The sequence below is a fragment of the Crocodylus porosus genome, unplaced genomic scaffold (genome assembly GCF_001723895.1).
Source record: "Crocodylus porosus isolate Cpor-Errol unplaced genomic scaffold, CroPor_comp1, whole genome shotgun sequence".
Lineage (NCBI taxonomy): Eukaryota > Metazoa > Chordata > Crocodylia > Crocodylidae > Crocodylus > Crocodylus porosus.
This window is the reverse complement of record NW_017728918.1, coordinates 29,234,276-29,250,917: the sequence shown is the minus strand read 5'-3', so window position 1 is coordinate 29,250,917 and position 16,642 is coordinate 29,234,276. Positions and strand designations below refer to the sequence as shown.

At 42.9% G+C, this 16,642-nt stretch overlaps 1 long non-coding RNA gene across 1 annotated transcript; it reads left to right on the top strand.

Moving 5' to 3' along the window:
- The first annotated feature begins 6,640 nt into the window (after nt 1-6,640).
- On the top strand, nt 6,641-14,818 carry LOC109312197. The gene is made up of 3 exons (XR_002101731.1): nt 6,641-6,712; nt 14,039-14,105; nt 14,608-14,818. It is a non-coding gene; the product is annotated as an uncharacterized LOC109312197 (long non-coding RNA).
- The last annotated feature ends 1,824 nt before the right edge of the window (nt 14,819-16,642 follow it).

Sequence of the window (16,642 nt, the reverse complement as noted above, 5' to 3'; positions counted from 1 at the left end):
AGTAAGCAGGCGGTTGGCCCATTGCAGGAGGGCAGAGCCACACGTCCAGAGGGGCTCCGAAGGTAGGACTCCTGTCACAGACACACTATCATTTTCTACTTCAGTTGCTTATTAAGGTACTGGAGATGAAGGTAGAACTGTGAAAAGGTAGCAATACACACACAACTTTTACACAAGACCTAATAGTGATAGAAGTTTGTGCCACAGAAATTTTGAGTGTAACATCATAATTGTCTGAAAAGAGAATAAAAATGTATGGAGATAATAGATCCACAGTCAAATGAGTGACAGTAACAACGTACATAAAATATCAAGCTTCAGCTTTTATGATGTAAGCTGATCTCTAGTAAGCTGCAGTTAAAAAGAAAGTCCTCCATTTAATACCCATGTCACTGCATAGCTATCTGTTATGGTGATGGGTCTTACATTCTCATCTCCATCATATTGTACTGGTCACTCTGACAAAACATTCTGAGTGGGATCACAGGATCATAGGAAAGTAGTGCTGGAAGACACAAGAAGGTCATGTAATCCAGCCCTCTTCTCAGGGCACAGTCAAATGTGAGTAAACTATCCCAAACAAGTGTCTCTCCAACCTGCTCTTGAAAATGTCCAGGGATGAAGATCCCACAACTTCTCTAGGTAGCCTGTTCCAATGCTTGACCACCCTCATAAGCAGAAAGTTCTCTCTAATCTCCAACCTAAATTTCCCCTGCTGAAACCCACTCCTAGTTCTGTTCCCTACAGTCAAAGAGAAAAACCCACCTCCATTTTCTCTATACTTGCACTTCAGGTATTTGAAGACTGTTATCCAGCCCCATTCTCTCCTCAGACTTCCCTTCCCCAGACTAAATAGTCCTAGTTCTTTCAGTTCATTTTTGTAAGTCTTGCCTCTCAGGCTCCTAATCATTATGTCGGTCTGTCCTGGACTCTTTCCAATCTGTCCACATCCTTCTTGAAGCATGGGGCTCAAAATTGGACATAGTACTGCAAGTGAGGCCTCAATAGTGCTAAGAGGAGAAGAAGAATCGCTTCCCCAGGTTGGCAAGTAACACTCCTGTTAATACAACCTAGTGTACAGTTGGCCTTTTATGCAACAGAAGCATATTATTGGTTCATATTCAGGTCGTGGTCTACCATAACCCCCAGGTCCTTTCCTGAAGCCTAGCTAAGCATTCCTCATTCTGTATGCATGCATGAAATTATTTTGTCCCAAGTACAGGACATTACACTTTTCCTTGATGAATGTTATCTGGTTGATAACATTTCTCCAGTCTATCCAGATCATATCATGCCATATATAGGTGGCAGGGGGTTAGAAAGGATGCAGGGGGAAGAAGTTGGGTGGGGCAGAGGGCAATGGAACTGCCTGACACACCCAGCCCTGTCTTTGCTGCTGTAGCAGTATGTGGGCAGAGGAGGGGGAGGGGGAGAATGAATTCAAGACAACCCGTTGATAATTAAGTTATATACCTGGAAAATTATAATAAAGATATAATTTTTCTATATATAAAATCTGATTATTAAAGGGTTGTCTTAAATTCAAGGTCATCATAGATTTGCATAAATATATTGTTGAGCATGATGTTCCAGCCACTTATGTATCCACCTTTACAGTACTTTCATCCAGTCTGTTTCCTTAGTTTGTTAATGAGAACACTGTAGGAGACAGTGTTAAAAGCCTTGCTAAAATCAAGATATATAGCATCCACAGCTCTCCCCCAGCCACAGAGCATGTTACCTTCTCATAGAAAGAGATGTTGGCTGCTCCTGTACACCTTGGGCATTTATAGATGTGCTCACTGGGAGGAGGGGGAGGGGGGGGCTTTATTTAGAGCAGCTGAGAGCGATTCTAACAAAAGTGCCTGAAGCATCACATGTATCAGCATCCCCATGCATAAAACTGGTGGCAGAGGTGCTTTAACTAAAGCTCATCAAATGAGCTTTAGTTAAAGGCCCCCTGCTGCCAGTTTTCAGCACTAGGACACTGATACAGGTGATGCCGGAGTCTGCTGGATCGTGGCAATTACCATGCTCCAGAAGACTTGACTAATTGAGTCTGCTACAATGCACTGTAATTACAGTGCATCAGAGCAGCCTTCCTGCACATGTATAGACACCCCTTGTTTTCTTTTAGGTGCTTTACACTCCATTTCTTAAGGACCTGTTCCATGAATTTTCCAGGTTTTGAGGTCAGGCTGACTGGCCTCTAATTCCCCAAATACTGCTTCCTCTGTTTCTTAAAGATGAGCAATATATTCATCCTTTTTCATTCATCTAGAACCTTACCTAACCTCCACAAGTTTTCAAAGAAGATGGCTCTGAAATTACCTTAGAAAGTCTCTTTACTACCTAGGGTGCATCCCATCTGGCCCTGCTGACTTGAAAGCATCTACGTTCTCTAAGTAATCCCTAACTTATTCTCAGAGCCATCCCGGGGGGGGGGGGTAGCAAATTACGGCAACCACCCCGGGCCCCATGCTTTGGGTGGCTCTACAGAGACAGGCAGAGAGGACGCGGCTGCAAGTTAGCCCTCCTCCCTCCACACTCAGTGGGCTGGATGGCTCTTTCCCTGTTCTAGCCAGAAGTCCCAGCCACCACCCATCCCACCGCATCCGGTGTGCTGCGGGATGAGGAGAGGAGCCCCACGCAGGCTGCTTTGCCCTGGGTCCCTCAGCCTGCTGGGATCATCTCTTCCTGTTCTTCTACTACTTTAATCTGTTTGTCTCCTTCCCTCACTTTTCTGGCAATTGCAATCATCATCTGATAGCTGCCTCTATTTCTGAGGACTGAAATATAATGACATTAAATACTTCATCCTTTTCTGTATCATCAGGGGCTTGGTGAGCAACTGTTCACCAGGGGACCAAGGGGAAAATCAAGAGTAATGGCCACAAACTCCTGGAAGACTGATTCAGGCTCAACGTTAGGAAAAACTTCACAGCCAGGGTGTTCAGACTATGGAATATGCTCTCTCTAGAGGTGGTGCAATCACCTACCCTGGAAATCCTCAAGAGGAGACTAGACAGTCACCATGCGGGGGTCACCTGACCCCCACTTATCTTTCCTGCTTGGTGCAGGGGGCTGGATCCAATGATGTTCCGAGGTCCCTTCCAGCCTTACACCTATGAATCTGTAACTAGACTGCCTTCTGGATTCCATAAGGGACCTATGGTATTTCTGGTCTTCCTCTTTCTCTTGACATACATGTACAATCCCTTTCTATTGCCTTTTATATTGCCTTTTCTACTTGCATTTTAAATCATGCCATTTCTCTGTGTATTGCCATATACTCTTACATTTTTCCCCTAGTACTATGACCAGGTTTCAACTTTTTATAGGATTGTTTTTTGAGTTTCATCTTATTAAAGAGATTGCTGTCTAGCCTGGTTGGCCTCTTGTTGCACTTCCCTTTTTTTCTGTCATTCTGGGATAGCTTACTCCTGCACCCTTAAAAAGCCTCTTTAAAGTACAGAAAGGTCTCCTGGACTGTTTCAGACTTGCTTTCCAGGGAATCTTGCTTACCAGTTCAACATGTTTGTTAGTCTGCTTTTCTGAAGTCCAGTGTCTTTATTCAGCTGCTCTCCTTCTCTCCTCCCCTTAAGTAGGCAAGGGTTCTTGGGTAGGTTTGATATTTTTATTAGATCAAATAAATAATTTGAAAAATGTTCTTTGCAAGCTTTCGGGCACAAACACTCTTCTTCAGGCATAGGGAGACTTTGCTGGTGTTTTGAATTCTCCAAGGAAGAAAATAAGCCAATTTGGAGTTTTTTGTTTTGTTTTGTTTTGTTTTGGGGGCAGGGGATGTGCGCGCGTGTGTGTGTGCGCGCAGCAGTGCACATGTAGACACTGACCTGCTGGCCAGCACACAAGGGTACTCCAGTGCCAGTGCTGTCTGCCAGCTAGCCCCACACTGCAGCATCCTCATACCTCAACCAGCCTCTCTGCAGCACTTAGCCTGCCAGAGCTCCTGCGACCCAGCTCAATGTGCTGCAGTCCAAGCATACACAAAAACCACACACCCAGGAGCTTCTCAGGAACAATAAACTGTGGAGCAATTAGCCATGCAGTCCACTAACAGCACATATAGACCCACCCATACTGTACCAAAACTATAGTCTATATGCCTATTATACTCCAGTCAGAGAGCTTGCTAAGACCCCAATGAAAAGAATTTCCAAATGTCTTTTTCAAAGTAAGCATGTAATATGGGTACATGGACAGAACAGCCATGAATTAATAGCCAAAGTTGAAAGTGTATATTAATATATCTGGCTGTTAAATAAGTACTATTTCAATTTTAATTTAGTAAACTTAATTGTATATTTATTATCTCTTTCCAGTTTTTCTATGTAAAATATATTTGCTGGTGTCTTTTTTTGTCTTTTTCAGTTATTTTCCACCCTTTAAATGATATAGCAAAATTAAAAACAAAATGTAAGAAAAGCAGCACTAGCAAGTATTGCCATCCATATTCAAACAAGTATTCTTTTGATGCTTTCCCCCCCTAATTTGGCTCTTAAGTGACTTTAATCCCAGAAGTGTGCATATAGAATTTAGTTCAGCTGAAGTCAGTGAACAGGCTATAGTTAGAATACTGAACACCATTTAGCTTCACACTGCAAGAAGATTCAGTGTGAAGAAATTCACAATTATGTGTGTTCTTCAATATATAGGTTTGCAACAGACAAACTCAGCTAGGGCTCATTAAGAATGACATTTCAATTTGAACTCAAAATTCTCCTCGTTTGCATGCTTAAATAAGAACTTTATTACTTTTTTGTGCAACTTAATTAATAGAACATGGTAGTTTTATTGTTGTAGCCTGCTATTTTTATTACAATAGCAAAAAAGAAAAATCAGTTATTATTTCAAGTTCCTGTAGATTTGATAAGTAAGAACTATAAATGGTGTCTGACTAAAAGATTTGACATGAACAAGAGAGTTTGGGGGGGGGGGTGCTACCCACTGAGGTATTGAGCAGCCTTGTGAAAGTTTGCCCAGATAGCTTTGTTAGGGATAAACAAAAAGAATAAAGAGACTGAGCAGCAAGAACCATTTAAGGACTAAGGAGACAAGAGGGGCCCTGACCCAGAAACACCTCAGTCAAAGGAAAAGCAATAGGAACTGCTTTAAAACTGAGGGAGAAAGAGTAACTATGAGAAACACCCCTACGTAGGCCCTCACTATAATTCTTGTAGTTTTAAGAGTTCTCATAATGAATTACCATTTCTTCCATGTATTAAACTCTTCGTTTCTTCTTTGCAAAAGATATGCTAGTCCTTCTGAGGCTGTGTCTGTTTTGGTCTCTTTCTTATAGCTTCCTTTTCTAAAAAATCCCAGCTGGGAGATTCTTCCATAACCATCAATTTTCCTAGGACAAGGAAAGTCTTCTTCCCTTCTCCTTTCCTCCAGCATGGTTTTAACCTTTTTTTTCCCCTGCTTTACTTGATGCTAGAACTAATGCATCAGTTGGTCACCAATAAATTATGCACAGCATTGCCTAACTAAGAGCCTGGCACAAGTGAAATCCACAGCTTTGACTCATGAACCTAAACTAAACATAAACCCACAAGGACCTGAAAAGTCATTTCTCCAGGGCCTGGTGGGGCTGACAAGGTAGACTGAGGAGCTGCTACCAATCCTAGGACATCCTTCTACTTCCCAATTTCCAGTAACCATACCTCAACTAAAAGCAAATTGTATGCTGAAAGGGAGCCTCCAATATTAATAAGATCTCCTAATCAATAATCATAGTTTCCTAATCTGTAAGGAAACTTTAGTCCCAGTAAAAAATGTGTCTGGAGTATCTTAATCGGGGCTTCAGCCACTGTCCACTCAAAATCCACAGCCAAGAAACCTCAAATGGCAGCAGGCATCTACAGATGTTCCTTGGAAGGATGGAACTGTCTGCTGGTGGCAGTCTCTATGCCAGAGACAGTTTCTCTATTTACATTAAATGGGCATTGGATAAAATGTTAGGAGTCCTAGAAAGAGGTACCAAACCCCAGAATTCTCCTTCCCAGATGAGTCTGCTAATCATTAGGCAACAGAATAATGTTTGGTCTTTATTTAATTCTTCTTGAATTTTTCACTACATAGAATGAGATCTTCAGCCAGAGGGGGAAAGGTTGCCTTCCCAAGACTTATTTATAGCCTAGTGATTAGATGTTCTCAGTGAAAAAAATCAAGCTTTTTAAGAGACTTGGGCACTTACCTCCTCAAACTGGAGCAGATCTGACTATATATAGTAGTAGAAGTCTAGCATCTAAGAAATTGTATTGATAACAGGAACGTATACATGGAGCTTATTTGTCTCCAGGATTAGGCAGTGGTTTACCAGCATTTTTAGCCTTAGCATCTAAAACCAAATTTAGGAAGAGTTGAGGAAGCCAAGTTCTTCGTTATGTCTGAGTGCAATAGAGAACCACTAGTGTTTTTTTTTTTGTTTTTTTTTTAAACTGGTAAAGTCAGGTAATTAAAGATAGCTGTGCAGGTGGCCGGAGCCTGGTGCTTATGAAGGCAGTGGATTAACGAGTGAGCAGCCACACCTGGTGGCATGGAGCAGCAGGCCTGGTCAGGGAACTGGAAGTAGCCTGGGTTAGGGGATTTAAACCCAGCCCAAGGTTGGGTAAGGTAAGTAGGGGAAAGAAGTTTGTGTGGTGGTTATGTAAGTTGTCTAGGGAGCTGGATGAGGAAGTCTTTTAGGTAGGTAAGGTCTTCAGCCTATTTTTACAAAGAGGAAAGCTTATGTCTTTTATAGAGTAGGCAACTTTTTGGTTTGAGTTAGACTTGTGGCTGGGTTGTGGCTGTAGAGATGGAGAAGACTGTGAATAGGGGGCCTGGGTGTGCCCCCTTCTCTCGTGTCATAGGAGCTGAAAGATGTCCCAACCTAAGGGGCAGTTGTTAGCACATGGAGTGAGAACTCTAAAAAGGTGCTGAGGCTGGGCCTAAAGCCCAGAAGCTGAGAGCCTTTACTACTAGGCCAAGGCAGGTGTGGCTGGAGAGAAAAAGGGGCCTAGGCTTTAACAGCTGGGCCCCTGGCAAGCCCTCACAATCCTACAAGGAGCTAAAAGGTCACTTCCCCGGGGTCTAGTGGGACTGACTAGGCTGGCTGAGGAGCTGCTACCAATCCAATGACACCTAAATGTTGATGTTCATCTTTGGTACCTCACAGGGCCAATCCTCACTAAGATGGAGAACAGTTGCACTGTAATGTACCAAAACAATTACATTTGTCATGTTATATAAAGTAGACCAGAGGGCAAAATCCCTCCCCTACTTCATTTGAGCTGTTTTTCTCTGGAGGGAAGGGCCTCTTTGTTATGCTAAATGTACTGACAACAAAAGGAAAGATGGAAGGAGAGGCCCAGAGGAACATGTTGCCAGGAGCAGCAGGTCAGATGAACGGAAAGGCCAAGGATTGATGGTGATGACTCCAACTGCCTTGTGTTTATTTCCCACAGCTATATCAGTTGGTACAGTTGCAAAGGCAGGAAAAACCTTGTCAGTGTAAGGGTTCGATCCTGTTCCTACTGAAGTCAATAGGGGGATTGTCATAGATTTTAATGAGAACAGGATTGGGGTATATTGTTGTCTGATGTACAACCATGGACCAGCAATGTACAGCTTCCTAAAGAGACAGATGAGTACAAGGGCATATCAAGTCCTAGCTAAAGACAAGGAGGAAATTTTAAATTGAGTGCCAGAAAAAGTTTCTTGATGGTGAAAGCTCTCTGTGGAAGAGTCTGTAAAGAAAAAAGTGATAGATGTCAGTCTCTTAGAAAACTGAAATTGGGTTGGACAACATACTAAGTATGTCTTGAGGGGAATGATTTGTCCAACCTGAAGCACATGGCAGGGGATCCGACCCTGTCATATGTCCCATGTTGGAACCAGAGCTGCCATCCCCACATGCCCCCACCATAGAATAAGGTTTGGCTCCAGCTCTGGCATGGGGCACATAATAGGGTCCAGCAACCAAGGAGGCAGGATTATGGCAGTAGCAACCAGCAAAATGGCCAGACTCAGCCTCCTGCTGCCAACAGGCACATCTATCAGGGCTTGAGGACTCCAGATTCTCTTTCTAGCCACATTAGTAGTCCAGTGGGTTAGATAGAGCAGCTCTTTGCACCAGAACTTGCCTGTGGGCTACATGTTTGACACCCCTGTAGTATACTGATAAGTGACAGGAAGGGTGGGCTGGAGATTCGGGCAGTAATCTAGAATCTGGGAGACATGGATTCAAGTTCCTGCTCCACCACAGTCTCCCTGTATGACAATGGGCAAGTCATTCAAGACTGAATTCTATTTCCCTTTATGCATCTTTAATGGCAGACTTTTGGGGGAAGGGTGCGCGCGCACGCCAATCCTTCATGTGGAGGTGAGTGGAAGTCACAAAAATATAGCTGTCCAGAAACCCATGGTGATCAGTGTTGAAGGACACCTCACTTCCATTTACACCAATAGTTGCTGAGGAAAAAAGATCACAGTCCTAGGCCCCATTTGCCCAGATGGGACTTGAGCCTATGTTTCCCTGAATTTCCAGCCTAGTGCTCTAACTTCCACACTGTAGAAAAGGTGTTGTCCAATCACTTCTCCAGAAACCTCTTTAAAGCTGGCCACTTCAGCAGCTGAGAGAGTGAGAGTGCATGAGGGACCACGAAGAAGGGTACCTGCTAGAGCAAGGGATGGAAAATGGCAGATCTGACTGGCAGCCAGACTCCATTTCCCAGCAGCCCCTACCCATGTCACAGTAGCTGATTTCCATGGAGACCCCAACAGCAGCACAGGGCTGGAGTTTCCATGGATCCCAGCCCCAGCAAAACTGGCAGGGCATGTGGCTGGGTGGGGAGCTACTCTGTGGCTGGGGCTGGGATCTTGCAGTGGTGACAGCTTGGTCCAGTGCTGGGGCAGAGCTGTGATCCGCTACCTGCATTCTCCTGCCAGAGTGTGCGGGCAGCAGATCATAGCTCTCTCCCTACCCAGCTCTGGACCACACTGCCACTGCTGCAAGATCCCAGCCCCAGCAGTGCTGGCAGGGCACACAGCAGGGTGGAGCTGGTCTCCATGGAAACCCTGGCCCTGCAGTGTCACAGCTGCTGGGGCTGGGGTCCCCTGGGAAACAGTCTGCAGCATCCTTGGCGGGGGATGCTGGGAAATGGAGTTTGCCATGGATCTGATCCAGCCTGTGGGCCAGACTTTGCCCACCCCTGTACTAGATGTTACGTTGCTCAGCAAGATGGCTATTTTCTTACGTGTATAAGAGGGAGCCCTGGGACACTGCTTCGGGGCGGGGGGGGAGAAACCTACACTATTATTTATTTTACCCAATAGCTATTGCATGCAAGGGGCACTTCCCTTTTTCCCAGATCTAAACTCAAGTATACTCGTACGTAGCCACATGCTTACCCGGTGAGCACATATCTGACCGTGTGCACTAAATTTATGCATGCTTCCACAAGGCAAGAATATATGCTAAAGCCAGCCAAATACATGGGGAGAAAACTACCATTTAGCCTTTGAGGGAAATAGAATTGCACTGTCTCTTGTCTCTATTGTTCATCTCAAAAAACACCCACATTACATAGAACTGTGCTAAAAATTATGAGGTGCTAAGACATTATGGTGAAAAACATCCCGCATTTAAAAGCTTGTCTAAGGGCCTTGTTAATGGTAACTTTAGGCAGCTCCTGGAGCTCTTTACTCCTGGATTTTCCACACATTACCATGTGAAACTCATTTTAAGCATTCTTAAGTGGGTTAAAATTGCACCACTGCAGCCAAGATTTCTCTCTCATCCATGTTACATGTCTTGTATTATACGAAGGTCTGCCCACTGCCCCCCATCACTCTCCCTAGTGCACCAAGTCCCCACTCGCTGCTCTCAGTTGTTGCCTGCACCGTCTGCCCTGAGGGAGCAGGCAGGGAAGTCTTAACCTATCTACCTGGCCACAGCTGATCTGGCTGCTCTCTGGGCCAAGCTCACCTTAGAGAAGAACAGTAGCCCAGCAGTGATAGCAGTAGGGACTGGGCAGCAGGTTAATTCTCTTCCCAGGATGGCCACAAGTGAGAGGGGTGAGCAAGCAGAAGCCCCGGGGGGAGCGGGGGAGGGATGGAAGAGCCCTGGAGCTGGAGGGGAACCAAGGGAACCCCAGGGGAGAGTGGGTAGGGGGAAACCTAGAATGGGAGGGGCGGGATTCTTACTTTCAGTTCTCCAGGCCCCTGCTGGCCTGAACATGTGGCTGCTCCAAACTCAAGCTATCACTAATATCAATCAACATTTTAAGCAGCTCGTAATGTAACATATAACCAGATCCAACTATACAGTTGGTCCAACAAAAGTTATTGCTCTAAGAAATCCTTGCCCCTTGGGTAATTTCTGGACCGTCATGGCTACAACATCACTTTTATACTACCAAGGTAATAAAAGACATACAAGTACAATGGACAGATAATCAACAGTTTTAATGGGAAGTGAGTCTTGTCATAAAAAAAATTATTATCCTTTGGTGAAATTCTGTTTTGGCTGTAAAACTAACTATGATATGCTTAAACTTCTATTCTACAATGTTTTAGTTCCAAATGAAATTCCTGATAAAAAGTTAAGACCCATTGGAGTCAGGATAATATAATAAGTGGATAAAAAAGCTGGCTCTGTGATATACTGGGGGACAAAATCATTTTATGGGGATGTTTCTAGTGGGGAACCATATATTAACACTCCTTTTGCCTAGCTCTAGTCAATATCCTCGTCAAGAACTTGGAAGAAAATATGCTGGCCAAGGTTGGGGCTGATACAGAAACAGATGGAATAGTAAATACTAAGAGCTGACCAATTCTAGACTGTGATTTGGCTTACATTTTACACTAATTTGAACAACATGCATCTCAATGCAGCTGATGTTTAGGACCTACTTGTAAAGAAAAAGGGAGGTAGCTCATTGTAGGAAGAAAGACTGCATTTTGGAAAAGAATGAACTGGAAAGCTGCCTAGGGGTTCTGGTGAATTAGGAACAGAGCATGGACTCTTGGAGCCATGGCACGGGAATGAAATAACATAATTCTTGGATGCAAAAGCAGGAAGATAGCACAATGAGGTGGTATTGCTACTGTGTAGAAACTATGACTGGAAAAATCTTCTGATTTTAATGCCCATACTTTAAAAAGGATGCTAAAACTGAAAGAGCCCAGAAAATGTCTATAAGAATGATTCAAGGTCAGGAAAATGTGCCTTATAGCAATGGAGTAAAAAAGCTTGACCTATTGAATTGATCCAGGAAAAAAATTAAGAGCCAGTCAGTCACCATCTATAAATACCTAGATAGAGAAAAGCAGACAAGGTTCCTTGGGTAAATGTGATATCTTTTATTAGACCAACTTAATGGTTGGAAAAATTGTTCTAGATAGGCAAAAGTTATTTATTCGTAAAGAGGGATGCTTCTAATGGACAAAAGCATAACTAGAGGCAATGGACGGAAGCTGAAACCTGACATTCCAAGTGTAATATGTAGTTTTACAGAAAAGATGATGATAAAATTGTCAAGGGCAGTGGTGTATCTGCAGTCGGTTAGACCTCCTGTATTGATCTGAAGACTCTTTCTGGAAAGGTAAATATTTAGCTCCAGTGCAAGGTACAATCTTGATGCAGGGAATATTGGGTAAATTTCCATGTCCTATATTATGCAGGAGGTCAGAATAAATTATTATAACAGTGTCTCCTGCACCTTCATCTGCATGTTGACAGTTGCTGAGCGCAGTATCACCACTGGATGAATAGACAATAATTTTTATGATGCCTCATCCAAACTGGCTGTACCTAATGAACAGCCATTGAGTTCTTTTTCTGCATTGGCACTGCATTGCTACAGAGTCTCACTCTCACTGCTGTTCTGAAAATAAAAACTGCAAACAATAACTCCTGTTTTTCACTATATTGTGTTGTTCTTTCTTATGACCTGAGTTTCACCTTTCTGCACAGACTGACAGTTATCTATATCAAATTATTTTACACCTTATTACACAAGACCACTTAGCTAGTCTTTGCAACTTCAAAAATGAGCAGTAACAAAACCCTTTTGCAAAAGAGAAAAGTTCTCCACCCTTGCGTGTGGTTAGAAGGAAAAAGTATTCTCTCTTGTCAAGACCTTGAGATCCATGATTTAAGTATTGGCTGTAAAACCAAGTAATGACTTGAGTTCAGCTGATTATACGCTTGCAGGTACCAAGTGCTCCTCACTAAATAAGGACTAAGAAACTATGCAATATAAATAGCACTGAGTCCATACTACCATTCACCTACATGTTCACATTTTTTTTCTCCAGCTGGTGCTGGAGGTGCTACTTAAATTTAGTGCAGCAGAGAGGTGGACTAATAATATCTAGCAACAGATCCGCAATGGAAGGAATGAGTTCCATCAGCATGATAATAAATGGGCATGTGAGAGAAAAATCAGCCATGGTGAAATCAGGTGGAGGAAGTGGCAAGACACAGAGCACATGCTCCTCCCTTGGCCTGCTTTTGATTGCACGTCTTGCACAGCACGTGGTCAGATGCATGCTGTGAAACTAAGGTCAAATGATACAATATAGTTATTATTTATACGACAGAGATGGAAACAGGTTGGAATTGGGTTTGTCTTTCTTTGGACATGCTGAAAGACCATTTGAGCGTACCCCTCGGTTATTTCCTTCTGTGAGTCAACTCAGTGTGTACATGTGGCTTTAGCTTGCCAGGAAACGTTATCCCTTCCTCACAGAAATGTATGTATTTATCACTCTGTGGGCTGGATTACTATGACTGATTGTGTTTGTGCTTGACTGTGAAGAACACGGTGCCCATCAGGCCTGCGCACAAACCTCTCCAGAGGCGCTGGTGCCTGGTTAAAGCCTCACTCCTAATTTTCAAAACAATGAAGGGCTCGGTACACAGCCAAATCAAAGATGCATCAAATGACTGTCTGTGGACCACCACAAAAGGTGCATGTCCCTAGAACAGGACTATCTAACTTCTCAGCCACTGGGGACCACACTCCACATGGGCCATCGCAGCAGGGAGGACATGTTGTGGGGGCTGCAATAGCATCTGCCAGGGATGCCTTGTGTTCCTACTGTGCAGTCACCTCCTGCCCCACTGCACCATGTGTATGGCAGCTCCTCCCCCACTTCTCTCCCATGCATTCATGTGGGCAGCTCCCACAGCCCTCCGCTCGCCCTCCATGGCTGAGCCCCCCACTGAGGCAGACATAGGAAGTAGACACTGGGGGTGACTCATGGAGGCCACAGCTGCGGCTGTAATCAGAGTGAAAGGGAGAGCAGCAGCTGGGTGGGAGCCTGGGGGCTAGACCCCATAAAGTCTACTAGAGACTTTACTACTTCAATTCACTGCCCATGGAAGATGTAGTTCAGGTGTCTGATGCATCCTAACTACAGTTGTTGAACCTCAAACAAAATGCTCTGGGTAATTTCAACGCACTGAAATAGATATCCCCAACCTGAAATATTAACCTAAACCAATGATTCTCAACCAGGATGCCATGGCACAAGATTCACAGGATCTTGTCCCAGAGGTTTCAAGCCACCATGTTAAAAACATTCTGGCTTGCTGTAGTATTTCTGAGTTATTTGCAACAGGCTAATTGCGCTACTATTTTTCCAAAATGAAAAAAGGAGTGAAAGCGCTAAGAGCTGACATTCTGAGGACTGCCTTGAGTCTAATATGAGGTGCCTTGATTCTACCAAGATCAAAAACTATGAATTTAAACACTATTTCACTCTTTAAATAACAAATTTAAAGTACTTCATCTGTTCCAAATTGAATTTTTGCTTTCTTTTAATCTTTGTCTCAATTCACAATAGAAACATATATTGCAATATTCTAATTTTCTTCCAGAGAGGGATTCTAATTTTCAATCAGCTTTGATTTTGAGATGCAAGAAATGGAAGAAGTAAATTGAGACAGAACAGCAATAACATGTTTGTGCATAGGTTAACTGTGTGCATAATGGCAAGATACTATACATCTATATTCTTTCCACAGTGGTAGCCTTAGCTGAGCCCATCTGCATTCCTTGGAAATTTTCCAGAGACATCACAGTGGAAGTGAGGTGTGAGCTGATTGATTGCAACAACCAGTTCATGAAGTTCTTTGTTTAACAAGAGTTTTGAATCATCACACTGTCACTTCTATAATTAAAATAAAGCCAATATATTCTGTAGGTAACTACAATATGCACATTTTGTGTGTTAAACAGGAACCAAATTATTAATTTAACTTATGTATAATACTACTTTTTAAAGCTATTTTAGCACCCAGAGGGATGTCATTGGGACACACACAAGCACTGCTTTTATTGTGACCATTAAGTAATCATAATATATTCCAATGTATTTTCCTGTGTTCAGGCTAAAAATTATAGAAAGGGCTAGAGTTGATCCCTTACAGTTCAAGGGTAAACTTTCAAAGCATTGCTCAGGGTTTTGACCAAGCAATTCTAATTAATAGTTCTCTAAATCCCAGTGCGCTGCTTTGAAAATTCAACCTCAAGGACTAACCTGTTTTCCCGCATTTCTCTCTTTTTTTTTTGCCACCTCCACCTTCAATCCTAGGTAACCTCAGCTCACCACTACCATCATCTGGATGAACTTCAAAACCCCATATAGAACCAGGACATGGAGGCACACACGGAGGGAATGAGGTTAGGCAGAATTTTTATTAAAGGAAGAAAACATGAAGCACATCATCCTAATGCAGTATACCCAAATAGATGGAGGGAACTTGAAAATCCAGGATATAACATGCTAACTTGCCTGAATGAAGGAGCTGAGTCCCAAACAAATAAGTCTTCCTTCTCAAAATCTGCACAAATTCTTCTGTGGTGTTTCGGGTTGTGGTTGTTGTTGGGTGGTGTTTGTTTGCGGGGGTTTTTTGGAGGGGGCATTATGGACAGGAAATGCGATGTATTCTTGATAGCATCTGTTCGTGCACAGAGCTTGGTGCAGTAATAAAGGGACTGTCATTTGGACTGCAGCAATTCAGGTCTTTATTTTTAGTGCACTGTACTTGGTGCTGTGGCTCACAGCTGATAGGTGCCATTGGTGGGCTGTGAGCTGCTGCATAATTCCCCAGGTGCATGGAGCTTCCTGGAAGCTCCCTTCAAATCATCCCTCCCACAACTCTTGTTCCAGTCTGCAGGGAATCTGCAAGTTATTTAATATAATTCTTTTTTCAACCCTGCAAACTACTGAAGAGGAAACACAGAACCTCGTAATGATATTTTGTGGGGGATTCCCCCTTATTCTCCTCTTGACTACAGATCCAGCAACAAGGTGATTCAAGGCAAGTGGGCCAGCAAGCCAACTAAGAAGATACTCCACTGTGTTGTAGCAGGGTTTCCACTAATTCACCTCTCTAGTCCCCAGTAAATGGCATAGTTGCTTCAGCAGGATCTATAGGAGCACTCTTGCGTCTTTAATGGTGCATGTTTTCCTCTTCCAGTCCTATAATCTAAAACAGGGCTGTCCAAAGTAGCTTCCCATTATGTAGCTCTATTTTCTCAGTGTTGGTGCTGGAACAGAGCACAAGCAAGGGTGCTGATAAAACTTTCGAAACACACTCCAGGGTAGGAATGCATCTGATTACTAAAGGCACACAAAATTTGTCATTTAATTAAAAAAAAAATTAACTGGCTCAGCATTTTGATATGAAAAATAGGCAAAATAACTCAGCAAAACAGAAAAACAGACAACTTAGGCTTTTTAATAAATAATGTTTATTTCACTTAATGTGGAGTGGCAGTTATGTATTTCAGCAGATTGTGCAATGTATTTGTCTTTATTTGCAAAAGATCTAGTTTTTTATTAATGGAGTCATAACTTGCATATGATGCACCATAAGCCATTGGCAAGTGCAGTTCATCTGGGAAAAAAACAAGCCTTAATACTGAATTTTCCTTGTAAGTAATTCAGTAAAATTCTAATGATGAGCATCAGTTATGTGCTACTGTGAAGGTATTTAGACCACTGATAATCCACTGGAATCAATAAATCCATCATTAATGGAATATGCCTACTTCTAATAAATGGGGTATCTACCGAAGGCAGATTTGGCCACAGAACATAAACATACCTAATCTTTCACATTCATGCCTCATTCAGCTGACTCTGCAGCAGTGAAATCTAGCATACCATCATTACCAGTTATCCAAGGATATGCAATTAGAAATGAAGTAGGCAGACAGATGTTGAGCAAATGTTAGGACATCACCATTCATCATAAACTAGCAGTAACTGCAGTTGGCTGACTACCCCAGTTCAGACAGATATTTTGGCAAACTACTTCAGCGCTGGCTTTTCCACTAAGAATTTCTATTTGTAATAAAACTCACTCTATGCATAATTTAGAAGTTGGGGGTGTTATTTTATACCACTTGAAATTATTAGAAATCAAGCTTCTTGTGAACAATCTCATTTTTCTCATGTGAGTTTTACTTTTCACCTGAGTACAGAATTGTCACCTATTTAAACATGAAAGTATTTGGCAAACCATTCAATTTGAGCCCTTTTCTCTGTCCTGCATGTGTTTAGGGTTGCATACTGAGTGTATATGGTCAAACTAAAGGTCTAATAGAGGGGACTTTAAGGA